Below are 27140 nucleotides of genomic sequence, written 5' to 3' on the forward strand. Positions count from 1 at the left end.
TCGAGAGGCAACTGCACATTGACGTTTTTCTCCTTTCCCTTCCTCCCTCCCTTCCCCTCTCTCTAAAAAATAAATAAAAAAAGTTAATGGGTCTTCTTTAAGAAGAAAAAAGACCAAATATATCAAAAAGAAAATGTCAATAAATACATATCTAGCAACAATTGAATCTAAGAAAACTAAATAAATGAAAAAGCAGAACAGAAACACAGAGAACATTTTGACAGTTCCTAGATAGGAGGGTGGTTTAGAAGAAGGGTGAGAAAGGTGAAGACATTAAGAAATACAGATCAGTTGTTACAAAACAGTCATGGAGATGTAAAGTACAGCACAGGGAATGTAGTCAGTAATATTCTATAACTGTAATATCAGGTGGGTTTGAGATTTAACAGGATGATCACTTAGTAAGTTACATTATGTCTGATCACTGGGGTGTAACTAACAAAATAATATATCAACTTTTTATATCAACTATAAAAAATAAAAATTATTAAAAAATGAGGGAGTGGGGGGGTGGGGTGGGCTGGGAGTAAAAAACAGAAAACTGTACTTGAACAATAATTAAATAAATTAAAAAATATATAAAATAAGCCCTGGCTGGCATAGCTCAGTGGATTGAGCCCAGGCCTGCAAACCACACAGTTGAGGTTCGACTCCCAGTCAGGGCACATGCCTAGGTTGCAGGCCAGTTCCCAGCAGGGGACAAACGAGAGGCAACCACACATTGATGTTTCTCTCCTTCCCTTCCTCTCTAAAGATAAATAAAGTCTTTAAAAAAATAAATAAGTAAAAATGAGGTAAAAGATGGGCAAAGGACCTGAAGATATACTTCTCCAAAGAGGACATACAGCTGGCCAAGGCATATGAAAAGATTCTGAATGTCACTAATCATCAGTGAAATGCAAATCGTAAAACTACCAGAGATATCACCTCATACTTACTATCATCAAAAAGTCAACAAACAGCAAGTGTTGGAGAGGATGTGAAGAGAACCCTCGTGCACTGTTGGTGGGAATGCAAAACGGTGCAGCCACTGTGGGAAAGCACTGTGGAAGTACTTCAAAAAATTAAAAATGGAACTGCCTTTTGACCCAGTGATTCTACTTTTGGGAATATATCTGAAGAAATCTGAAACATTAATTCGAAAGAATATGTGCATGCACCCCTAGTTCACTGCAGTGTTATTTACAATATCCAAGATTTGGATGCGGCCCAAGTGCCCATCAGTAGATGAGTGGATAAAAAAGTTGTGGTACATTTACACAATATAATACTACTTGGCTGTGAAAAAGAAAATCTTACCTTTTGTGACAGTATAGATGGACTTTGAGAGTATTATGGTATGTGAAATATGCTAGTCAGAGAAAGATAAGTACCAAATGATTTCACTTACATGTGGAATCTAATGAACAAAATCAACAAAATGGTGAGTGGGGTTGGCGGACTGAATGTAAAAGGTGAAAGGATTAAGAAAAACAACAACTAAAACAACTCATAGACACAAACAGCATGGTGACTGTAAGGGAAAGTTGGGTTCCGGATAGGTGGAAGGAGGGTAAAGGGCCCTGACAGGTGTGGCTGAGTTACCTGTGCATCTTCCAGCAAAGGGAAGGGTTGTCAGTTCCATTATGGGTCAGGGCCCATGCCTGAGTTTGGCTTTTTTTACTGGGTGGGGGCACAAAGAAGAGGCAAGGGATCCGTGTTTCTCTCTCTCTCTCCATCCCCCCCACTAAACAAACAAACAAACAAACAACATTTAGAAAAGAGGGTAAAGGGAAGATAAATAGTGATGGAAGGAGATTTAACTTCGGGTACTGAACACACAATCCAACATACAGATGATGTGTATTATATAATTATACACCTGAAACCTATATAATTTTATAAACCAATGTCACCCCAATAAATTAAATTAACCCCCCCAAACACCAGAACCTCTTCCATGTAAAAAATTAAAACAGTACAGATTAGGTTGATTACAGTTCCTTTTGACCAGCGTCCTCAATCACAAACCATCTTTTCTATTCTTAAGGAACAGCAAAAACACGTAATCAGGTTTGTATAAATCCTTTCAGATTGTTTGTGCTCTTTCCATTAAGTTTTTGCCTCTCAAGGGCAGTTATCTTTGACTCTCCCACACATTTCTATAAAGCAGGAATACAATGAAGACTACCAAGCAGACTCAATCCTAGCTCACTGTCAAAAGGGGAGAGTTAAGATACATCTACACATGAATGTTCATAAATTCTATTTGTTAAAAGCACAGTCTGAGCATTCTTTGATCAATTCAGATGAATAACAAAGGCCTCCCCCGATTTAAGCAGGGCTGTTAAAGGTTTTCGATCACCTAATTTAACCTACAACTAGTCTAATAGTAACTAGCAAGTTAGTCTGTAATTAGTACAGTGCCTTGCACAAAGATCAGTATGTTAACTCCCTACCCATCTTACTTAGACCTGTTGTGTCCATAGTGCACACGCGGGGTGTGAAAATAATTACGAACACTTATTGAGGATTTACTATGTGTGAAGCAGGTACTTTACATAATCTCCTTTACTTTTAACCTCCAGGTGAAGTATTGCTACCACAAAGGAAAGCTGGAATTGAGAGGTAAGGCCTGCTGGACTCCAAAGTCCATGTATCTAAGCCAGCATGGGATACTGCCTTTGAAGATCAAATAGGCCAGTAAATGAGAAAATACTTTAAACTCTACAACACTGCACTACAGTTGTAAACCATTATCTCCGCCCCCCTTAATTCCTTATATTAAAACAGGTCAGACCTTTTTGAGAGGATTATTCATTGGAGAGAGAAAATCTGGTTTGAGCACGAGGCAGGAAACTGAATTCCCTTAACCCTTTTTTCATGTTTAAAACGGGTCAGTCCTTTTCTCAAAGGGTTGATTACATGATTTAATAAAAAGTTGTATAAACGGCTGACAATGAGTAGGCGTTCAATAAATTTTAGTCTTTTCAGCAGCAGGGGCTTGGGAATGCAGAACTCGATCCCCCGCTTAAATAAGACAAGCCGCAAGACCCTCTGGCGCTGTAGGTTCCTCCCGAAGCCCGCTGAGTGCCGTCGCTACCGTGGTTAGCCGTTGCCGTTTTCCCGCGCAAGGAACAAGGCGGCGCGCGAGCACGCGACTGTGGGTGTGGAAACCCTCCCCCACCGGGACTACTTCTCACAGCAAGAACCACCCTCTGCCACCTGGCAGGAGGAACCCAATGGAATTGGTCTCAGATGCTAACCCTGTCCGCTTACCCTTTCGGCCTTCCCTCGGCACTAAGTCTTATACGCGTCGCCTGTAAAGCTGCTAGGGAAGGGATGCGCTGCTAAGAGCCTGTGCAGCAAAACAAAAGTCGTAGCCCACCGCGCAACGTTTGCTAACTTCAGTGGTTGGACCACGTCACGTGACTCAAGCAGGAAGCGGGTTGGCAAGGCTGTGAGGTCATCACAGCGCGACGAGTACACTATTGAGCATCTTGGATTCTGTGGGTAGTTCTCCTCTAATAACCTCGGGTGCGAGAAATTCCGTAAAATCTTCCTTATTTGCCCCATCCCCGCCCCCCCCAGCTTCGACGCTTTGGGACTTCCCGGCTCGTGTTGGGGGAGGGTAGAGGAAGTGATGAGTCTGGTGGGCGGACTGATGACCCGCGCAAGGGAGACGCGTGTAGCTCCTCCTTCGCCAGTGACGTAACGTCACGTGACTGGACGGCCCGCTTCGGCCGCCGCCGCCGCTTTGTAAGAGGCACATTGGCAGGTAACGAGCGGCGGCGGTGGCGGCGGCGGCGGGTACCGAGTGCAGCGAGAACAGCCTTGGTAATTGGCACTCTCTCTCTCTCTCTCTCCTTCCCAGTTCCAGGGCTCTCGGTGCTGCGGGGTGCGCTTTCTAGCTTTGCTTTTAGCTGTTTTTCTCTCTAACCCCCTTTTTCCACCCCACAGCGCCCACCCGTGAGGACCGGGCCGAGCTTCCTATGCCGACTTAATGTGTCCTCCCTATGCCCAGGCCCGGGCGTCTTCCTTCCTCTCCCAGGCCTGTTGCCTCTTGCTTCTTCCTGCCTACCGGGGTCCTGGTCGGCCCGGCCCCACCCAGCCCCAGGGGGGCCTTCCCCTCCCCTCCCCTCCGGGTTTCTGCCCTGGAGGGAGTGTTTTTTTTTTTTTTTTACTCCCCTACTTCAGTTCCTTTCTGACTGTCCTCTGGAGCTCCCGCACCACGCTGACGCTCCTCATCCTGACCACCTTTCCGTTTTCACGCGTGTCGCACATTAGTCCTGGGACTGGACCTCTTAGAGACCAACTTCTGCGCTCTGCAGCCTTTCCCAGCTTACACGCAGGCATAGTTCAACTCTACTTCTTTTTGCCCTGGAAGGCTTTGGTGTCAGACTTTTGGGATTCAGTGTTACGGGCTCCTGTTGCCACTTTGTAAACTAAAGCGCTTTCTGTTATTACACATTTGAAGATTTCACTCCTTCCTTAGTGTATTGTATTACATCTTTTTTGTTTTGTGTCTGAATCACTTTCTCACTTGGCTGTCCCACCTTCTCCCCTGGGTTATCAATCTAATTGCTCAGGCTTCCGAAATGCCACTACTGTGGTCTCCTATCCTTGTTCTCTCTAGGAGTTGATCCCATCCTCATTCCTGTTATTTCCTGTTTGACTTAATTCTGTAGTTTTCTACCACCTCAGTTGGATTATGTTTCTACTTACATCCAAGATACATGGTCTGCCAGTATTTAGGCTTACTTTCCTCAGCAACTGTGTCCTAACAATTGAGAGCCTTTTAAGGTCTCTAGAACATATCCAAAGACCATCTTTTATTTGAAGGGCATATAATTAACATTTTAAGTGAACCCAGTTATTTTATATTTTCTTTTCTATTATTATTGCTATTGTTATTAAAGATTTTATTTATTTTTAGAGAGAGGGGAAGGGAAGGAGAAAGAGAGAAACATCAATGTGTGATTGGGAAACATCAGTGTGTGGTTGTCTCTCCCCACGCCCCTTGCTGGGGATCCGACCTGCAACCCAGGCAGGTGCCCTGACTGGAAATCGAACCTGTGACCCTTGGGTTCGCAGGCCCACACTCAATCCACTGAGCTACAACCAGTCAGGGTTTCTTTTCTATTATGATAGTACTTTTTAAACCAAGATAGTACTTTTTAAAGCAAGTAGTGTGTTCCTCACTTTTTGCCTTGAAATGTGCATCCTTTTTAATGTTAGTTTATTAAAAGATGGTTGGAAGATGGACATAATACCTGAGAGCTCCTGTATCCTAGGAATTAGGTGCGTAGATTGGAATGGTAGTTTATTTCCTTTCCTAGTCTTAGGAAAGGAAATAAATTCCACTTGCGGGGGTGTCCAACCTGTGGCCTGTGGGCTGCATGTGGCCCAACACAAAATTGTAAATTTACTTAAAACATTGCGAGATTTTTGAGATTACATGTCACAATGTAATGTGTGGCCCAGAGATGCAAAAAGGTAGGACCCCTCTGCATGATAGGGTCTTCCAGTGTACCAACATAGCTCATTACCATCTTGCTTGCTAGGGCTCCTCCTTGGCTAGGGCTATCCTCTCATTTGTGTGAAGGCTTCCCTTATCTATCATTAGGCAGAAATGACTTACTTCCACAGTGCTTTCTGCATGCCTCCAGTGAGCTCCTCCTGATTGTTTGTTATGGCTAGTTCACATGCATAATGAGATTTCTCCCCACTGCTGTCCAGCTTGTTCCCTACAGCTCTGATTCCCCCTTTTTGCTTTCTTGTTTCCTCTGATCCTCAATAATTGGAAACAATTCAGAGAAGGGAGATTTGTGTTATGATTGAAATGTGGCTGTAAATGGTGGCATGGGAATGAGGCCATGGGAAAAAAGCTTGTGGTAATTGCCTCTCCTGCCTATTTCCTGCTGCTCTGGCCTCTTTAAATATGGGCTGGACCAGCAGTAGTCACATGGACTTGCCTTTAGAACAAGGCTGGAACAACAATAACACCTCTGCTTCCCTTTCCTGGTAACTAACTGGTGCAGCCTGTGCAGTGCTCACTACAGTGTCTTATGGTATTAGTCTGAGTGACTTATTTTTTGAGAATAGGAGAACATAAAGAAGAATAGGTGTAGTTCCATATGCAATGTGTATTGATGGGAACTGGTTAGTATCCCTACACCTTTAATTATATACTAAAAGTGGAAAATGTAAACCAGTCTTGAATATTTGAACTGGTCTTAGCTGAAGCTTTCACTTTGTAAGGGTTAGTCTTGGAAGTTGATTTTGTATAGTCTTTTTTTTTAAATGACTTACTCTTAAGAATTTTTAAAAAGATTTTATTTATTTATTTTTAGAGGGAGAGAGGGAGAGAAACATCAGTGTGTGGTTTGCCTCTCACATGCCCCCTACTGGGGACCCGGCCTGCAACCCAAGCATGTGCCCTGACTGGGAATCAACCTGCGACCCTTTTCTTTGCAGTCTGGCACTCAATCCACTGAGCCATGCCAGCCACGGCAAGATTTTTTGTTGTTGTTGTTGTTAAAGGCTTCTTTTTCGTGTAAGTGTATTATGAAGGATTAATGTCTGCTCAAAAGAAGCAGTCCGTGTGAATTCCCAGACTGGTGTTCCTCTGCTCTTAAAAATTCATTTCTCTTTGTGAGGTAACCTGTAGGTACCTACAGCAAATACAGTTAGTTCTTAGTTGTTAGTTTCAGTAAATTGAGTGTCCTTTAAAAGTTGAGTGTTATGGCACCTGTGGTGTTGTTGATGAGGTGGCGTATCTTAGAAGCAGCCCCCCCCCAAAAAAAAAGTGTGGAGATATAACTTGAAGGGAGGCAAAAAGAGGGAAGATTTATAAGGAAATACCATCATGTAAACCTGTAGTAGGTTTTGAAACAGTTTTGGGCCAGCTATCTAATAAGTATGTAGGAATAGAATCCTTTTTCTTTTTCGAGTCCAAGAACCAAATTAATCAGTTTTGATTAGACAGTTATAATGCAAACTGCATATGCTTTTCTGTTTGTTTGTTTTTTTTACTTTTTTTTCCTCATTGACCCTACGTATTCTGTACATTCTAAATTGATTTCAGAGAGAGAAGAAGGGAGAAAGAAGAGAGAGAAAGGTCAGTGTGGTGTTCCACCCACACACTGATGCATTCTTGGTTGGTGTTTGTATGTGCCCTGACCAGGGGTTGAATTTGCAACCTTGGCTCATGGGGATCTCATGCTCTAACTGACTGAGCCACCTGGCCAGGACTGTCCTGTACTTTTTAAAGAAATTAAGGTAAATTGTTTTAGTGTTGAAATGTCTTTGCATAGATTTTGAAGACCAGGTTTGTGAATTTCTGGCTGACAGCACGTGTAGTAGAGTGAGTTTCAATTTTCAGAAAACTCATTTTCATGCTGGAGTTATGAGCTAAATTGAATTGGAGCCCAGTTGGAATTAATTTTTTTTATTAATCCTCATCCATGGATATATTTATTGGTTTTTTAGAGAGAGAGAGAGACAGGGAGAAACATCGATTTGTTCTACTTATTTGTGTATTCTTTTTTTTTAAACATTTTATTTATTTATCTTTAGAGGGGAAGGGAAGGAGAGAGGGAAAGAAATATCAATGTATGGTTGCCTCTCATGGGTCCCCTGCTGGGAACTGGCCTGCAACCCAGGCATATGCCCTGACTGGGAATCGAACCGTGATACTCTGGTTCGAAGGCCCGCACTCAATCCACTGAGCTACGCCAGCCAGGGCTTATTCTTTTTTTTTTTTTTAAGATTTTATTTATTTATCTTTACAGGGGAAGGGAAGGAGAGAAATATCAATGTATGGTTGCCCTTTGTGCATCCTCTGCTGGGAACTGGCCTGCAACCCAAGCATGTGCCCTGATTGGGAATCGAACCACGATCCTTTGGTTCCCTGGCCCGCGCTCAATCCACTGAGCTACACCAGCCAGGCTATGTATTCTTTGGTTAATTCTTTTATGTGCCCTGGACTGGGGATTGAACCTGTAACCTTGGTGAATCTGAATGATGCTCTGACCTGCTGCAGTACTTGGTCAGAATGTGTGTTCTGTGAAGGGTGGGATTTTTCATTTAATACCAGTGTTTGGCATTGTCAAATTATTAAACAAGAATAAGTGGGCTTAAAAATAGGCAAGTTTAACTGAGATAGTTTAGAAAAAAAAATGATCAGCTTTAGGATTGATTGATAAGCCTAACATTAAATAATTTTCCAGACCAAACCTAGTCCCCCTCTCCTTTTCTCAAATTAAATAATTAAAATTTCAATTTAGAGTAAGTATTTGGGTCAGGTTGGCTGGTACTATTTTGCCTAACAAAATACATGAGGAAAACTTGAAAAAATTAGATAAGGTGAAAATGACTTAATGGTTTAACATTTTATTGTATCCTTGCTCTTTTTAAATATAATGTATATACTTTTTTAAATGTTAGAGAAAAGTTTTTTGAGGTATAAAAACACACGTAGAGTTTTCAAAAATAAAGTGACGAAGAAGTAGAACATTACAGCTATCTAAAAGCCCTGTGTGTATGCCATCTTTCAAGGTGTTATTTTCTGTCTTTCCTAGAGGTAGCCATTACTATACATTTTGGGTTTATTATTTTTTAGAATAATTTTTACTTCGTATATGTGTATATCCATAAACGATACATATAGTTTTCTTTATTTATTCATTTATGTAGAGAGCCAGGAAGAGGGAGAATGGGGAGAAAGTGAGGGAGAGAAACATCGATGTGCAACAGAAGCATCGATTAGTTGCCACTCACATACCCCCAGCCACCGCAACCTGGGACCTAAACCATAACACAGGCATTTTCTCTGAGCAAGTACTGAACTGGTAACCTTTTGGTGTGTGAGATGACGCCCAACCCACTCAGCCACACCAGTCATGGCACAATGTATAGTTTATTATTTTTTTAATCCTCCCTCGAATATATTAATTGATTTTTTTATATTTTATTTTTTTAGAGAGAGAGAGACAAACTGATGTGAGAGAGAAACATTGATCGGGTTTCCTCCCCTATGCACCCAAATTGGGGATCAAACCTGCAACCTAGGTATGTCCTCTGATCGGGAGTTGAACCTGCAACCTTTTGGTGTAAGGGATGATGCTCCAACCAACTGAGCCACCTAGCCGGGACAACAATATATAGTTTTCAGTCATGATCTACATGGGATTTTATGATTCTTCTGATACTTTTTCATTCTTACATGTAATTAGATTCATCCATGACTAGTTTTACAGCTGTCATTCACTTTCAGTAGTACGGATAGTTCATTGGAAGGATATGCCACATCCTCTTCTATTGTGACAGCTATTTGTCTCATTTACAGGTTTTGGGGGGTGTTTTGGTGATTACAGATTATAGTTGTCTACTTGTGAACATTCACATGCCCTCTCTTCCACTAAAACAAACAGGTTTCTCAAGATTATATATGTAATTGGGAGTGGAATTTTGGGCTATGTGTGGAATATGTGTAGCTTTACTAGGTGATTCCGAATTGTTTTCCATGGTGTTGTACAGTCATTCTTAATTAGGCTCCTCTTTGGAACACAGATAATTGAGTGACTATATTCTCAGTTCTCTTGAGGGCATTACATAACTGCTATCATTCTAGTAGTCTAGGGAAAAAGTTTAATTCATACATATAGTGGATACCTTGGACATTGGAACTTAATTTTTTTAAAGACTGAATAGTTAAGAGTTTCATATCCTTGCCAACATTTGGTATTGCTTTAATTTTTAGTTTTAGTCAATACTAGTGGAATGTTTTAATTAATTAATTTTCTTTGTTTAGAGAGAGGGGAAAGAAGGGAGAAGGGGAGAGAGAGAACCATCCATGTGTAAGAGAAACATTAATCAGTTGCCTCTCACATGCCCCTAACTGGGCTGCTGGCCCACAACATACATGTGCCCTGAGCAGGAATCAAACCTGCAGCCTTGCAGTTTGTGGTATGATGCTCAAACCTCTGGTGGGATGTTTTAGATAGACTTTTTTAATGAACACCACACAGCAGGACTTTGCTTTATTAATACAAGTTGCCAACTTCTCTTTTAACTGGAGCATGAAGGCCATTCAATTTATTGTAGTTATGGATATTCTGGATACATTTCTACCATCATAATCTTCTACTTGCCTGATCTTTACTGTTTTTCTGTCTTTTTTTCAGTTTTCATTTTTTTCTTAATAGTTTGATATATTTTTTATTTTTATATTTTTATTTTTAAAGATTTTATTTATTTATCTTTAAAGGGGAAGGGAAGGAGAGAGGGAGAGAAACATCAATGTATGGTTGCCTTTTGTGGGTCCCCTGCTGGGAACTGGCCTGAAGGGAACTGGCCTGCAACCCAGGCATGTGCCCTGACTGGGAATCGAACCGCTATTGTCTGGGTCACAGGCCTGTGCTCAATCCACTGAGCTACACCTGCCAGGGCTGATATATTTTTTAAATATATTTTATTGATTATGCTATTACAGTTGTCTCATTCCCCCCCCTTCATTCTCCTCTACCCTGCACACCCCCTCCCGCCCACATTCCCCCACTTTAGTTCATGTCCATGTGTCATAAGTTCTTTAGCTTCTACATTTCCCATACTATTCTTGCCCTCCCCCCTGTCTATTTTCTACCTACCACCTGTGCTACGTATTCTCTGTACCTTTTCCCCCCTCTCTTCCTCCCACTCCCCTGTTGCTAACCCTCCATGTGATCTCCATTTCTGTGGTTCTGTTTCTGTTCTTGTTGTTTGCTCAGTTTGCTTTTGTTTTAGGTGTGGTTGTTAATAATTGTGAGTTTGCTGTCATTTTACTATACATGTTTTTTATCTTCTTTTTCATAGATAAGTTTCTTTAACGTTTTATACAATAAAGGCTTGGTAATGATGAACTCCTTTAACTTGACCTTATCTGGGAAGCACTTTATCTGCCCTTCCATTGTTTTTTTTTTAAAGATTTTTATTCAAGGGAAGGAGAGAAAGAGAGAAACATCAATGTGTGGTTGCCTCTTGTTTGTCCCCTGCTGGGAACTGGCCTGCAACCCAGGCATGTGCCCTGACTGGGAATCGAACCGCAATTGTGTGGTCGCAGTTCCGTGTTCAATCCACTGAGTTACACCAGCCAGGGCTGCCCTTCCATTCTAAATGAAAGCTTTGCTGGATAGAGCACTCTTGGTTGTAGGTTCTTGCCTTTCATGACTTGGAATACTTCTTTCCAGCCCCTTCTTGCCTGTAAGGTCTCCTTTGAGAAATCAGCTGACAGTCTGATGGGAACTCCTTTGTAGGTGACTGTCCCCTTATCTCTTGCTGCTTCTAGGATTCTCTTCTTCATTTTAATCTTGGCTAATGTAATTATTTTGTGCCTTGATGTGTTCCTCTTTGGGTCCACCTTCTTTGAAGCTCTCTGAGCTTCCTGGACTTTCTGGAAGTCTATTTCCTTAGCCAGATTGGGAAAGTTTTCTTTTATTATTTGTTCAAATAAGTTTTCCACTTGTTGCTCTTCCTCTTCCCCTTCTGGTACCCCTCTAATTTGGATGCTGGAACGTTTAAAGATGTCCTGGAGGTTCCTAAGCCTCTCCTCATTTTTTTGCAGTTTTCATTTTCTTTCCATTTGGTTTCCTCCAGCTTTTTAATTTAACATTTTCAAATCTATAAAAGCTGAAAGAGCATAATAATGAACATGTGTATGCCTACTTAACATTTTGCCACATTGACTTTTCTTTCTGCTGCACACATTATCTTTTGAGGCTAAATAATTAAGTGCAAACATCTTGACATTAATGCCTAAATATTTCCTTAGCAAGCATCTTTTTACAATAAAGAACTTCTCTTACAAATAACCACAATGACATTATCACACTTAGGAAAATGAATAATGTATAATATCAATAATTACATCTGGTTTAAATCCACATTCAGATTTTTCTAGTTGTTTAAAAAATGTCTTTTTTAGTCTCCCAGTCCAATCAGGGTTTCTGATTTACACTATTTATGTATTATCACTGAAGCATGGTACCGAGTGATAACCCATTTCTTTTAAAAAAGACTTTATTTGTTTTTAGAGAAATGGAAAGGGAGGGAGAAAAACACGCATCGGTTGCTTCTTGCATGCTCCCACCCTGGGACCAGGCCTGCAACCCAGGCATGTACCCTGACTGGGAATTAAACTGGCAACCTTTTGGTTCACAGTCATGCACTCAGTCCACTGGGTCACACCAGCCAGGTCTCCATTTCTTAAATGATTATTTTTTCAGGTGTATTTGTCAGACTGAGAATGTTTTTATTGACTGTAGAGAGAAAGTAAGGGTGAGAGAGAGAGAGAGACAGATTGATGCAGATTGATGTGAGAGAGAAATATATTAGTTGCTTCCTGCAAGGGCTTGACCTGGGATTGAGCCTGCAATGTAGATGTGTGATGTGACTAGGAATCGAACCGGCAGTGTTTTGGCATTTGGGATGATGCTCCAACCAATTGAGGTACCTGGCCACAGCACATTAAACAGTTCTTTGGGTCAACTTTTTATACTAACTTATTGAATGTCTCAATTTTTTTCCTCCAATCAAGGTCTCATTTTTTTATTTTTTAAAAATTCCCTGTGATTGGGAGTGTTGAAGCAATGGTGGGAAAAAATACCCTTGTATTTTCAGAAAAATCTAGGTGGTAGTTAAGGAACAAAATCTTTGTTAGTTAAAATAGGCCATTTGCTATTTTATTATCACAGAAGTGTTTGCATTTTTTTTAAATGGAAGTGAGAAATGTCGGTTGCTTACCTCTGACCAGGGACTGAACCTGCATCCCAGGCATGTGCCCTGACCAGGGAATCGAACCTGTGACCTTTTGCTTTTTGGAATGACAAAGTGAGCCACACAGGTCTGTTTTTTTTTTTTTAAACACAGAAACAATTGGAACTATTTAATAGTTCTAATGCTTATCTCATTTTACTGAACGACCCTAGCTGTAATGGGATATAGCTAGCATACTATAAACTAATTTATATACTCTGATAGTCTAGCCATCTGTAGGGCAGAAGGATGACCAGTGTTACAAAGGATTTTATTGGAGTAATAGTTGGCCATAGGTGTACAGCTTGATAAACACTAAACATCATTGAATTGTGCACTTAAAAACGGTGAACTTTATGGTATTCATTGTATCTCAGTAAAGCTATTTAAATTGGTTGAATTAATAGGTAATACTTTGAAATGAACGGTATCAGCAGAAAAAACGTGGTCAGTGTACATTAATCTTAGAGTTGCTATCATTTATGGTTGCTGTCAGGATCTGGACAAAGCACTTGAAGTACATAATCTTTGGTGCTCTTTACAGGTTTGGGAAAGAGTCAAGTACTCGATGAGGATTACCTAATCTATTAATTTAGGGAACCCAGGTCAATGTGACTTTGAAACTCATAACCACAATACTGTACTGCTTTACCTACCTGAAATACTGCTGTCTGGGAATACAGCCAAGTACTAGCTGGTAACTCAGACAGTGCCCACATTTGTGATATATAATGCTGGGATTTTGCACTGGGTGGGGAATGAGGAATGGGTATGAGGTGGGGTCCTTGAACTTCTGTGCCTGGTTCCACTAGGTCTCTTTACATAATTTAGACAATTTTTATCTACCGTATTTTGCTGTGTGTAATGCATATTTTTTTTTAAAGATTTTATTTATTTATCTTTAGAGAGGAAGGGCAGGAGAGAGGGAGAGAAACATCAACGTGTGGTTGTCTCTCGTGCGTCCCCCGCTGGGAACTGGCCTGCAACCCAGGCACGTGCCCTGACTGGGAATCGAACCACGATCCTCAGGGTCGCAGGCTCGCACTCAATCCACTGAGCTACACCAGCCAGGGCTGTAATGCATATTTGTTTGCCCCAATTTTTGAGGGAAAAATAAAGATGCACATTATACATGGGTAATGCCAGATATATCTGTTCTTGTGTTTTGTAATTATTTGTTACATATAATTTCTTGTACCATAATATGTTAAAAAATAAATAGTAAAATTCCTTTATAACACAAAAAACCAAGTATTTGATTATAAGTAAATGAAACATTGAATTAAAAAAGTTAAAATGAAAGATGTTTTTCCTGAAAGTTTGAGTCAAAAACAGCGCACATTATACACAGCAAAACACAGTATCTTACATATTGGGGGTTAGTCAGAGCTTTGGTTGGATTTCACTTTTGCTAGATTTGATTGATAAATTTGATATCAAAAATCGATAGATTTTAGCAGTATTCTAGAAGAATAACAGTGTGCCTCAGTTTCACAGTTCAGACAGGTAAATAAGGCATGAAGTTTCAATGAACTAGAGGCAATTATTGTTACAGTAGTTGATAAAAGTTGCCTTGTAACTGCTGGGTTGTATGAAGGGACTGCCAATAAACCGGAATTCATTAATTGTATATTCTTACATGTGTAAACTTCAGTCAGCTTCAAAGTACTCTCCATTTGATGCAATACACCTATCTTGGTGTTTTTTCCATTACTCAAACTAGTTTTTGAACTCATCAGTTTTGGTGTCTTTTTTATTTCACCTCTTCCACATAGGCAAAACATTTTCCTTTGAGGAATTTTAAAATTGGGGAAACAAAAAACGGCACTGGGGAGAGTTTGGGTGAGTGGGGAGGGTGAGGCACAGGCGTCATGCCATTTTTTGGTTAGAAATTGCTGAACACTCAGCATGGTGTGGGCAGGTGTGCTTGTAAATCACCCATTGTGAAATGGGCAAGCGCACTGGAAGAGTCTTAAAAAAATTTTGCTGAAGCTGAACGCAGCCTCTCACACTGTTAGCTGGTACGCTGATACAGATGGGTTCCTAGAACACTCACCTAGCTGGGAAATGCTGTATAACAGGGGCCCGCACTCCAGAAGGTAATTCCAGTGTTTTTTGAGTCCTCTCATATATGTGACAGATTGGCATTAATATTGGACAGGGCTACCTAATTTCCTCCTAGAAGACAAGGAGGCTTTTTGGTATACAGATACCTCTACTAAATTGATGGCAGGGAATGTAAAGGAAAATACAGATTTAAAAAGCCTTAAATCCTTTATGACTTAAATGTGTATGGGAAGAAATGGTAGCATTAAAAGAATGGCTTAAAGGTTTTTGAGCTCTGTAACACTTGACAAATATTGGTCACTTGGAAAATTTTGAAAATTTTCAAATGAGATTGATTTTCAGTGAGTTTCATTATAGACGTAGGTACCTAGTAGGCTGAATATCTAGAGAGACAGAAAGTCTTTTGCTCTGGTTTAAAGTTGGAGGCAATTACTAATGCCAGTAGCAAAATTTCTATAGGAAGGGAGAATGTGCTCTAGAATTTTTTTTTAATATTTTATTTATTTTCAGAGAGGGGGAAGGGAAGGAGAGAGGGAAATATCAATGTATAGTTGCCTCTCATTTGTCCCCCACTGGGAACTGGCCTGCAACCCAGGCATGTGCCCTGACTGGGAATTGAACTGTGATCCTTTGCTTCACAGGCCTGTGCTCAATCCAATGAGCTACACCAGCCAGGGCCACTCTCAGGTAAAACTGACATTTATTATTTAAACATTTTTTTATTTATTGATTTAGAGTGAGAGGAGGAGGAGAGAGAAACGTGTTCGTTGTTCTTCCACTTATTTATGCCTTCATTGATTGATTCTTCTATGTGCATCCTTGGCAGATGGGGATGATGCTCTAACTAACTACCCACCCGGCCAGGGCAACTGAATTTTTTTTTTTTTTAGTATATTTTATTGATTATGCCATTACAGTTGTCCCATTTCCCCTCCTTCATTCCCCTCCACCCTTCACACCGTCCTCCCCATCCCCCTTTTAGTTCATGTCCACGTGTCATAAGTTCTTTAGCTTCTACATTTCCCACACTACTCTTACCCTCCCTCTGTATTTTCTCCCCTCCGTCTATGCTACTTACTTTCTGTATCTTCTCCTCCTCTCTCCTTCTCCCACTCCCCTGTTGCTAACCCTCCATGTGATCTTCATTTCTATGGTTCTCCTCCTGATCTAGCTGTCCTCTTAGTTTGCTTTTGTTTTAGGTGTGGCTGTTAATAATTGTGAGTTTGCTGTCTTTTCACTGTTCATATTTTTTAACTCCTTTTTCTTAGATAAGTCCCTTTAACATTTCGTATAATGATACGGCTTGGTGATGATGAACTCCTTGAACTTGACCTTACCTGAGAAGCACTTTATCTGCCCTTCCATTCTAAATGAAAGCTTTGCTGGATAGAGCAGTCTTGGATGTAGGTTCTTGCCTTTCATGACTTGGAATACTTCCCAGTCCCTTCTTGCCTGTAAGGTCTCTTTTGAGAAATCAGCTGACAGTCTGATGGGAACTCCTTTGTAGGTGACTGCCCCCTTATCTCTTGCTGCTTCTAGAATTCTCTCCTTCATTTTAATCTTGGTTAATGTAATTATGATATGCCTTGGTGTGTTTCTCCCAGGGTCCAACTCCTTTGGGATTCTCTGAGCTTCCTGGACTTTCTGGAAGTCTATTTCCTTAGCCAGATTGGGGAAGTTCTCTTTTATTATTTGTTCAAATAAGTTTTACACTTGCTCTTTCTCTTCCCCTTGTGGTACCCCTCTAATTTGGATGCTGGAACGTTTAAAGATGTCCTAGAGGTTCCTAAGCCTCTCCTCATTTGTTTGAATTCTCGTTTCTTCGTACTTTTCTGTTTGGTTGTTTCTTTCTTCCTTCTGGTCCACTCCATTGATTTGAGTCCCAGTTTCCTTTCCATCACTATTGGTTCCCTGTGCATTTTCCTTCATTTCACTTAGTGTAGCCTTCATTTTTTCATCTAATTTGGGACCAAAATCAACCAGTTCTGTGAGCATCCTGATCACCAGCGTTTTGAACTGTGCGTGTGATAGGTTGGCTGTCTCTTGGTTGCTTAAAAGTATTGGCTCTGGGGCTTTGATTTGTTCTTCTGTTTGAGCCATAATTTTTTGATCTGGTCGTGCCTGTTACTTATGAGGGGTGACTTATGAGAGGCGGAACCTTAGGTGTTCACCTGGGCAGGGCAACCCAGTTGCTGGGTTGTGAGGGGGCGGGGTCAGAGGGGCAATAATGGTGCTTGCTGAGCTCTTTTGGATTTCGGTTCCCTCTGCTGCTTCCCACAAGCAAATTGGGGCCTTCTGGTGCTGGTTCCTGGGTGGGTAGGTTTGTGTATGTTCCAGGATCCTGTAGGTCTCCAACCAATTCTCCTGTGAGGCTGGGAGTTTCTCCTGGTGCCTCAACCCCTGCAAGTGTTTTCAGTTGGTGCCTTTAAGCTTTATTTCCCATTGCTGGGGCCCTGAGTTGCGAGGACTGTCTCGCTGCCTGTTTTTTGCCTTTTTTATCTGTGTGCGAATGTGTGACCAAGGTCAGACAACTGCCTTGCACGCCTCACTGGGTTTGCTCGTTTCCTCCCGCACTCGGGTCTGCCAACCACTGCCTCTTTGGCTGGGACCCCTCTCTGCCGGCCGCCAACTCCGCCTCTCTTACCAGTCTGGATAAATGGTTCGTTGTTGTCGGACTTTGGTACAGTTCAATTTTCTGTCTGTTCTGGTTGTGCTTTTGTTTCTAAATCTTTCTTGTCCTTATATTTGGTTGTGTGAGGGGGTACAGTATTTCCACCTATGCCTCCATCTTGGCCGAAAGTCTGAAATTTTTTAAAGAGTTGCTTTTTGGCCCTGGCTAAAGTGGCTCAGTTGGTTGGAGTGTCATCCCGTACCCTAAAAGATTGCAGGTTTGATTCCCGGTCAGGGCACATACCTAGGTTATGGTTCCATCCCCATTTGGGGTGCGTGCATGGGACGCAGCTGCAGTGTTCCTCTCTCACATCTATGTTCCTCTCTCCATTTTTCTCCCTCGCTCCCCCCTCCTCTCTTCTCCATTTCCCTCTCCCTTCCTCTCACTTTAAAATCAGTGAACATGTCCTCGGGTGAGGATTTAAAAGAACTAGTAAAAATAAAAGTTACTTTTGGCACAAGTAAAACAGTAATAAGGATATCATTAGAAAAAAGAAATATGCTTTAAAAAAATTGTTCAAGGTTTTATTATCCTGGACTCATGAGAACAGTTTAAGCACTGTAATGAAAAACTATGGGTCTGAGTACTTTTCTTTTTTTAAGATTTAATTTATTCTTAGAGGGGAATGGAGAGTGAGAGAGAAACATGGATGTGTGAGAGAAGCATGAAACATCCCTCGGTTGCTTCTTGTATATGCACACGCAGAGGCAACCCAGGCATGTGCCCTAGACTGGATCGAACCTGTGACTCTTGGGTTTGCAGGATGCACTTAGTCCACACCAGCCGGGGCAATTCGAAACAATTTTGTTAGATTGTATTGTGACAGCTGTCATATCAGCGTGCATTTAAAAACATCAAAATTGATGAATTTTTGTGTAGCCATTTTAATATTGAAGATGGAAGAAAATGCACAGCATTTTCCACATATTATGTTCTATTATTTCAGGAAAGGTAAACACAAGTGAAATGCAAAAAAAGATTTGTGCAGTGTATGGAAAAGGTGCTGTGACTGATCAGATGTATCAGAAGTGGTTTGTGAAGTTCCTAGGTACTACTGACATTTTGGCGAAATAATTCTTTGCTGTGGGGCTTGTCTTATGTGTTCATTGGCAGATGTTTAGCAGCACCCCTGGCCTCTGTCCACTAGAAGCCAATGGTGGGAGATAGTCAACATACTCAAAATATCCAAATCAGTCAAGTTATTGGTGAAACTGAAAAATGTATCTTATTTTAAGGAAAAAACTAAACAGACTTTTTGGTCAATCCAGTAGTATAGGTTTTTTAAAAAATTTATCATCATCATTATTTTTTTTTTTTTAAAGTGCTGTTAGAAGAAGGGTTAAGGCTTGTCACGAATAATGAGGGATTTTTCAAGGGATAGGTGGGCAAAGAATCATAAGGTAACTGCTAAGATAGGATTCTGGGTAAAGACAGGGTTTAGATTCAAGAAGTTATGGTTGGAGTGGGGCATGTCTGGAAACCACCATAAGCAATTAGATACTTTTTTCTTACTGATTTTCATTAACCTGAAAGGGACATGTGAATATACCAAATAATTTTTGATGTTTTGTAATGTTGAAGAGTTCTCCACCACTCATTTTCCATTGGCAGATAATGTTCACAGAACAGCGGACAGCATTGTGGTTCTCTTGTCAGCCAGTCCTGGGTGCAGGGGAGTTCAACCTCATTCACCAGCTGCTTGTGACCCTGCCCTCAGCAGCTGTGGAGAATAAAAGTATTAGCTTGGTCAGCTCCTGGCATACAGGGTACAAGCAGTTGAGTAAAATCAGTTGCTTCTCACACACCCAGAACTGGGAACCTGGCCTACAACCCAGGCATATTTCCTGACTGGGAATCAAACTGAAGACCTTATGGTTTGCAGTCCAGTGCTCAATCCACTGAGCTATACCAACCAAGGCATGGGTATTTTCTTTTAAAATATTTTTAATTTTTTAATTACAGTTGATGTGCAATATTGTATTAGTTTTAGGTTTATAACTTACGGGTATTTTCTTATTAGAAAAAGCAAAAACACAGATTGGAAGTTAAATAATAAAACACAACTGGTACAAAAACACTACAATGTAGAGCCAAATGGAGCACCTGTGTGTGTCTGAAAGTCTCTTATGCTAGGTGAGATTCTGACTCAGAATCAGACCTTTTGCATCAGATATGAACTATGTGAGTGATGCCAACAGTAGTTATGTGGCTTTTTGTTTCTTTCTTAAATTTTTTAATTTTATTTGTTTTTTAGAGAGAGGTGAAGGGAGGGAGAGAAACATCAATGTGTGGTTGCCTCTTGTGCGCCCCACAACCCAGGCATGTGCCCTGACTGGGAATTGAACTGGCAACCCTTTGGTTCTCAGGCCCGCACTCAATCCACTGAACTACATCAGCCAGGGCTTTGTTTTTAAAATTTTTATTTATTGATTTTTTTAGAAGGAGAGGAAGGCGAAGAGAGAGGGAGACAGAGAAAAACCAGTCTGTTTTTCCACTTAATTATGCATTTATTTGCTGCTTTTTGTATGTGCCCTGACCGGGGATCAAACCCACATCCTTGGCATATTGGGATGACGCTCTGACCAGCTGAACTACCTGGCCAAGGCTGGTAGTTTTGTGGTATTAAAGAAGAGGAAGCTTAGTTGGAGTCTATTGTATATCTATAATTGAACAAGTTAGCCTTGTAGCATAGCATAGTGGGTTAAGAGCCAGATGGCTTGGGTTCGAGTCTTGGCTTTATCACTTACTAGCTATAAATCTGTATGTCTTAGTTTTCTGTTTGTAAAATGGGAATAATATTAATATGTATCTCAGAGTGTTGTTGGGAAGGTTAATAACTTAATAGTATGTATATTATAAAGCACTTCATTGGTGCTGACACATAGTAAACAGTATGTGTTATTATTATTACTTAACTGGATTTAGCCTTTTGGGAGTGAGTGAATAAGACTACCTACCTGGTTTTGACAGATAGTCCCAGCACCATTGGCTTCAGTATTGAGTGAACAGCAGGAGATTGTATGCACCAGGACTGGGAAATTAAACCCACAACCTAGGTATGTGCCCTCACTGGAAATGGAAACTGCAACCTTTTGGTTACAGGACGATGCTGCAACCAACTGAGGCACACTGGACAGGTCACGGAGGCATTTTATCTTTTAAAAAGTCCTGGGAAAAAGTAGCAGTTGATAAAACATTTTCTAAAAATGTTCCTCTCCAGAGAAAGTTGTTATAGTTTAATTAGGTTGGTTTATTCTGCTGGTTTACTTTTTTCAAAACAAGATTTTATTTATTTCTTTTTAGAGAAAGGGAAAGGGAGAGAGAGAAAGATGGAGAGAGACATCAATGTGTAGTTGCCTCTTGTGCACCCCCAGCTGGGGACCTGGCCTGCAACCTAGGCATGTGCCCTGACTGGGAATTGAACCAGAAGCTCTTTGGTTTGCAGGCCAGGACTCAATCCACTGAGCCACCCCAGTCAGGGCTCTGCTTGGTTTACTTTTATGTTACAACTAATTTAGGCCATTCTTGTACTTTAAGTAATCTAGGAAGCTTTATGTGTTAATTTGAATGTGTTGTCAGTTTGACTCAAGTAAATTTACGAAAATTTAAAAAAAAAATGTTAAAAGAGGTAGGAGTAGGTCTTACCTGTGTCAAAATCTGTCATATCTTTTTAGTTTATTTTGAATAGGTGAGGTAAATGTGAGTTTTAAAATTTGGTTGGATAGATTGGAATAACCCAGTGCTTCTTTCAGCTCAAGAACCTGCGATATGAATGTTTGAATTTCTACTGAGTTATTTTTAGAATCTCTTGCTCTTGTCTGTTTCTATTCTAAGAATTCTCTTGGAACTTGTTCCAGGGTAGTGGAACTCTCAGGGGTGGAGAGTGATAGAGGGGATGGAAAACAAGTGTAAACTGAATTCCTATGGTCTGGCAACTAGGTGCTTACTGCAGAAGCGTTCCTATTTACTACATGTAACTATTTCCAGAAAAGAGGGCATAGAATTTTCCTGTATAATGGTATGTTAGTTAAAGGTGTTGATTTTTATAGTCTAGATTTCATGCCACTTTCATTTTCACAGTTCTTTGGTGGCAACAGTTTTTAAGGGTGTTGATAATTATTTTGGTAACATATGCTCTCTTCATGATTTATAAATTCACGGTTTCTAGAAGTTTTATATAAAATTCATATAAAAATTTTGTCAGAACCAGCCCTGGCTGGTGTGGCTCAGTGGATTGAGCGCCGGCCTGCAAACCAAAGGGTTTCTGGTTTGATTCCCAGTCAGGGCACATGCCTGGGTTGTGCGCCAGGTCCCCTGGATGGGGCACGTGACAGGCAATCACTCATCGATGTTTCTCTCCCTCTCTCCGTTCCTTCCCCTCTCTCTATAAATAAACAAATAACGGGGACAAGTGCACTTAAACAACAATAAAAAAATGAAAAATATAAAGTAAAAAATAAAAATAAATAAGTAAAATCCTTAAAATATTGTCTGAACCATCCATCCTGTTAACTTGATATGTTTTCTGAACTGTTTCTTCAGAGCATTTTGGTAACACTTTATTTCCTGTGCTTGCACTTAAACTAGTCTTTGAAAGATTTTTGCTAAATATCTTAAGTGTTAAGACTTTAATAGCTTTACTTAAGCTATTCTGACATTTCTGTATTAGTATGGAGAACCATATTGAGAGAAAATAAACTACTCTGAATTTGTTTAGCAAGCATCCTTAGACGTGTGTTCTGGGGTCGTCATTTTTTTCAAAAAATTTTTTGCAAGGATTGCATTTGCAATGTTTATGCCAGTGGCCTGTTGTAGTAACAGTTTATGAATATGTAACACAGAGCAGTAAACCTTAATTAGAAGAGAAAACTTATTATTCCCAATAAACAATATTTGAACTTAAAGTGAGCAATGTACTTTTCATGTTTCACAAAGCATTGTCTGGAGCCATAGAACTGGGGCCATTATTTATAGCCTAATGACCTGTTTTTTATCAAACGTGGATTGATGATTGGAATGGAGATAGAAAGTCAATATTTGTACTGAGTGAATAAGTAAAATTTTAATAGTTTGATACAGAAAAGAGTTCATGGTTTTTCTTATTAGGATTCAGGTATATTTTATATCAAAATGTTTAGTTGGAATAGCAAGACTACACAAACTAAAAATTTTTTTGTAAATCAAAAAAACTTAATTTTATTTGACTTTGGGTCGTGGGCACCCATTGCAATATACAGATGATGTATCATAGAATTGTACACTTGAAGTCTGTATAGTTTTATTTACCAATGTTACCGCAATAAATTTAACTTAAAAAAAACTTAGTCTTGGCATCCACTCAACTTAAATTATTTTCTGTACCTGCAGATTTTCATCACCAGATGGCACTCCTACTGTAAGAAATTATCATTGTGTTATATTTAATGTGCCTAGTTTATTTTCATAAATGGGGCCAGTGAGGAATAAACAGTTTAAAAGATAAATGAGAAAATGGTTACATAATTTAGTTAAAAAAAATCTCTAAGTACAATTATATGCCATCCTGAGAAATGCAGTAGTTAGGGAATTTTATCATTGTACGAACATCATTGATTGCACTTACATAAATCTAGATGGTATAGCCTCTTCTGCAAGCTTGTACAGCTTGTTATTGTATTGAATACTATAGGCATTTCTAACACAGTGGTATTTGTTTACCTAAGCATATCATAGGTACAGAAAAAATATGTTATAAAAGATTTTAAAAATGCTATACCTGTATAGGGCACTTACTGTGAATGAAGCAACTGGTTGTTGCTCTGGGGGAGTCAGTGAGTGGTGAGTAAATATGAAGGCTTAGGACATTACTGTGCACTACTATAGACTTTAAACACTGTTCGCTTAGTCTACACTCAGTTTATAAAGCAACATGAGGTTAAACCAAGCACAAGAGAGGATGATGCAAACAAGAGACATGAGATGCATGATGCTGCTGCCAGTGTAATAGGGCATACTTTTTTATAGCAAACTTAAAATTTCAATTATAGTTGGCATTCAGTATTATTTCGTATAATTTTAGGTGTACAGCATAGTGGTTAGACATTTACATGTTTTATGAAGTGATCCCCCCATCAGTACCCACCTGGCACCATACACAGTTATCACAGTGGTATTGACTGAATTCCTTGTGCTGTGCTTTGCATCCCTGTGTCTCTTTTGTAACTACCACTTTGTACTTTTTAGTCTTTCCCCTCTTTTTACCCAGCCTCCCAGTGCCCCTTCCCTCTGGCAACCATCATTTTGTTCTGTGTATCTATGATTCTATGTTTGTTTTTTACTTTGTTCTTTAGATTCCACATATAAGTGAAATCATGGTATTCGTCTTTATTTGTCTGGTATTTCACGTAGCCCAGTACCGTCTAGGTTCATCCATATCACTTAGCTAGGCAGATTTTGATTGGATGTTTAATTGTAGATATTAAGATCGAATTATAGAACATTAGTGCTTGAGGTGATTTTAGAAATAAGTAATCCCTTTACTTCAGAAATGCTAGTATGTTTTACATTTGTATGATGCTTCACAGTTTAAAAAATGTGTTTGTTCATGTGTATTTATTATAACTGAGACCCCTAAACTCAGAGTTCTAAATAATGACAAAAACAATGAACATTCTTCCATTTAATGCAACCAAAACAAAACTCAAACCAACAAAATCTCCGAATTGTTAAACTTAAAAAAGGATGTAAAATATGAACTCACACTGAGAGGCAGATTCAAATATAGTAAATTTTAAACCATGTCGGACGTATGAAGTAATTCTGGTTAATTGGTTATTTGCTATTATTGTGTATGTAAAAGGTAGTACAGTAATATGCCTGCGGCCTTTATCTAGCATTCCAGTTAACAGGACCTATTGAGACAATAATATTAGGACAGATAATGTAGAAAAAACTTGTCAAACCTTTTCTAGCTAAAATAGGTGGGGGACATAGTTCTCCTTGTGATGCTAGAATTGGTATGTTGAATTATTGTTAGTCTCTTGTATTTAAAATTTTTAAAGATTTTATTTAATTATTTTTTAGAGTCGTGGGAAGGGAAGGAGAAAGAGAGGAAGAGAAACATTGATGTGTGAGAGATACATCAAGATACAACAGTGGGTTGACTCTCATACATGCCCCTAACCAGGGACCTGGCCCGCAGCCCAGGCATGTGCCTTTGACTGAATCGAACCTGCAACCTTTTGGTTCAAAGGCTGGTGCTCAATCGCTGAACCACACCAGTCAGAGTTGTGTCCTGTATTTTCAGATACACAGGTCCAAAAGATATCTAGAAATGCTAGTATAATATCATTTTATTAACCTGGAATTTATTAAGATATGTAAATAGGGGAATATTGTACACGTCATGTGAATGGTAGCTTTCAGGTCTCCTCCATAACTGATTATTCTGGAAAACAATTTATTTATTGCTTTGGAATCATTGACTCTGCTATGATTTGGTCTTTCTTAGGTCATTCTTTTTGTTTTGTGTTTTCTTTTGTTGTTTTTTACTTTTCTTTTTTTAAATTATTTTTTGTTTTTGTTTCTTTTTTTCTTTTTTTCCCCTAGTTTCTTGTTTTAATTTTAGGTCATTCTTGATTTCTAAAAGTTACCATCTTCATGGGCTCTCTCTGGAGCACACCTTTCTTCCCTGTTAGGCATACATCCTTACTTTTTTCTCCTGAACTCTTTAAGGGTTCCCACATTTAGGGGAACAGTGGCAGTGGCAGCTTGTCCTGGGCATACCCCCTGAACCTGTTTCCGAGGCTTCCTTTTCTTTAACCTTTCAGAGAGCCAATAGCAGCCCCACCGTGGCTCACTTCTTTCCTATACATTTCTACAGAGCCAAAGCAGCAGTCCCTAGGCTCTCTCCTGTTGCTTCTCTCCTAGACTGTTCAGTGAGCTAAAAGTAGCCCTGCCTTGCCTTGGCTCACTTTCTTTCTTAAAATATTTATTTATTTTATCCTCACCGAAGGATATTTTTCATTGCATTTTAGAGAGAAGAAGGGTGTGGGGGAGATATACATCACTCGGTAGCTCTCCCAGGGTGTGCCCCGACTGGATCAAATGCACGACCTGGGCATATACCCTGACTGGGAATCAAACCCACAGCCTGAGGCATGGTCTCCAGAAACTCCCAGAAACTCCATATATATATATATATATGTAATTTTTAAATTTTTTTATCACAGCCACCCACCCATTAGTGTCCCATCTCTTCTATTAGAGACCCCCTCTGCTCTAGTCAAATTTGATACATAACATACACTGTCTCTAGGCTTTTGGCCTGTCTCCATCCTCACATACACAAAAAATAATAAAATAAAAAAATAAAAGTTAATCAGCTTTGAGAGCATGTCATTTAAACAAATTTATCAAACATCTTTTACATTGGCAGCTACTGAGTAGTGAAGGGAACAAAAAAAATATGAGTTTCTGGCCTTGTTACTAAAGTTAAGAAGACAAGTTAAATATGGAAGATAGAGCAGATAAATAAGCTAGCCCTGGCTGGTGTTCAGTGGATAGAGCTCGGGTCTGTGATCCGAAGGGTTGCCTGTTTGTTGCTCCTTCATGGCCTGAGTTGCAGGCCAGGTCCCCAGAAAGGGGTGCATGAGAGGCAACCACACATTGATGCTTCTCTCCCTCTCTTCTTCCCTTCCTTGCTCTCTAAAAATAAACAGAATCTTAAAAAAAAGGAATAGATAAGCTAAAATATGAATTGCCTATAGGTGTTGTAAAACTAAAGGACAGTTAATACATGAAAAGTATTTGGAAATATAATCCTAGAAGTGTCTAGCCTGTCTGGAATATTTTAAGTGGACTTTGATAGAAACCTAAAGGCTTGTTAGTGTGATTTCTCCTATTATTTGTCTTTATACTTCTGTAGTTCTGTGCCAAAAATTAAAATGGTTCTGAAACTTTGCATATTAATGTTGCATGTTTGAGTATTTTATCAGGACAGATTGCTCTTTTTTAAGGTAATGTTTTTCAAATATACACTACTTTTAATTTTTATTAAATATTGAATATATAGACAATATTTAATCTTAGGTATTGATTATAATATGTATTCTGATTTCAGATTTTATAATGACAAACGTGTAATAACTTGATAATTATAAAATATAAACAAAACAAAGAATATCCAAGTACCGTCACCTGGTTAAGAAAAAGATAAGTTTGAAGTTCCTAGGGTGCTACTTCCCCATCCCAGCCCATGAATTAGGCAAAATTAGACTTTAACTAGATTTTATTTTCATCTTTTCCTTGTGTTCCTCCTTTCCTTGTATTTCTTTATAGTTTAAACACCTATTTTCATAAATAATGTTAATTTTGTATGTTTCTTAAATATTAAATTAATGTAACCATAGTGTATATATTCTGCAAATCTGTGTTTTCTTTTTAAATTTGCCTTAGCATGTGTTCCTGAATTTCTTCCAACATGTATGTGGTCATTATCCATTTTCATTGCTTTATGGTGTTCTTTGGTAGAAAGTTGTTGAAAACAATGTTTGGATTGTATTGAAAAAGTAAATAAAATGCCCATAAAGATTTTTTAAAAAGGATTTTTAGTTTGAATGTTGTGTCTTATCAGTGCCTTTTTTCCCCTTCT

The 27140-nt window shown here is 39.5% G+C and overlaps 1 protein-coding gene across 3 annotated transcripts in view; it reads left to right on the plus strand.

The window, feature by feature from the left end:
* Positions 1–3697: 3697 nt before the first annotated feature.
* The window catches only part of UBAP2 (ubiquitin associated protein 2), a 137741-nt gene continuing 114298 nt past the window's right edge, over positions 3698–27140 (plus strand). For all 3 annotated transcript variants that reach the window (XM_037151589.2, XM_053656165.1, XM_053656166.1), the window contains exon 1: positions 3698–3816. The gene's annotated coding sequence lies outside the window, so the exon portion shown is untranslated. The remainder of the gene's footprint in view (positions 3817–27140) is intronic.

Source organism: Artibeus jamaicensis, unplaced genomic scaffold (genome assembly GCF_021234435.1).
Source record: "Artibeus jamaicensis isolate MK-2021 breed Jamaican fruit bat unplaced genomic scaffold, CSHL_Jam_final scaffold_1964, whole genome shotgun sequence".
Lineage (NCBI taxonomy): Eukaryota > Metazoa > Chordata > Mammalia > Chiroptera > Phyllostomidae > Artibeus > Artibeus jamaicensis.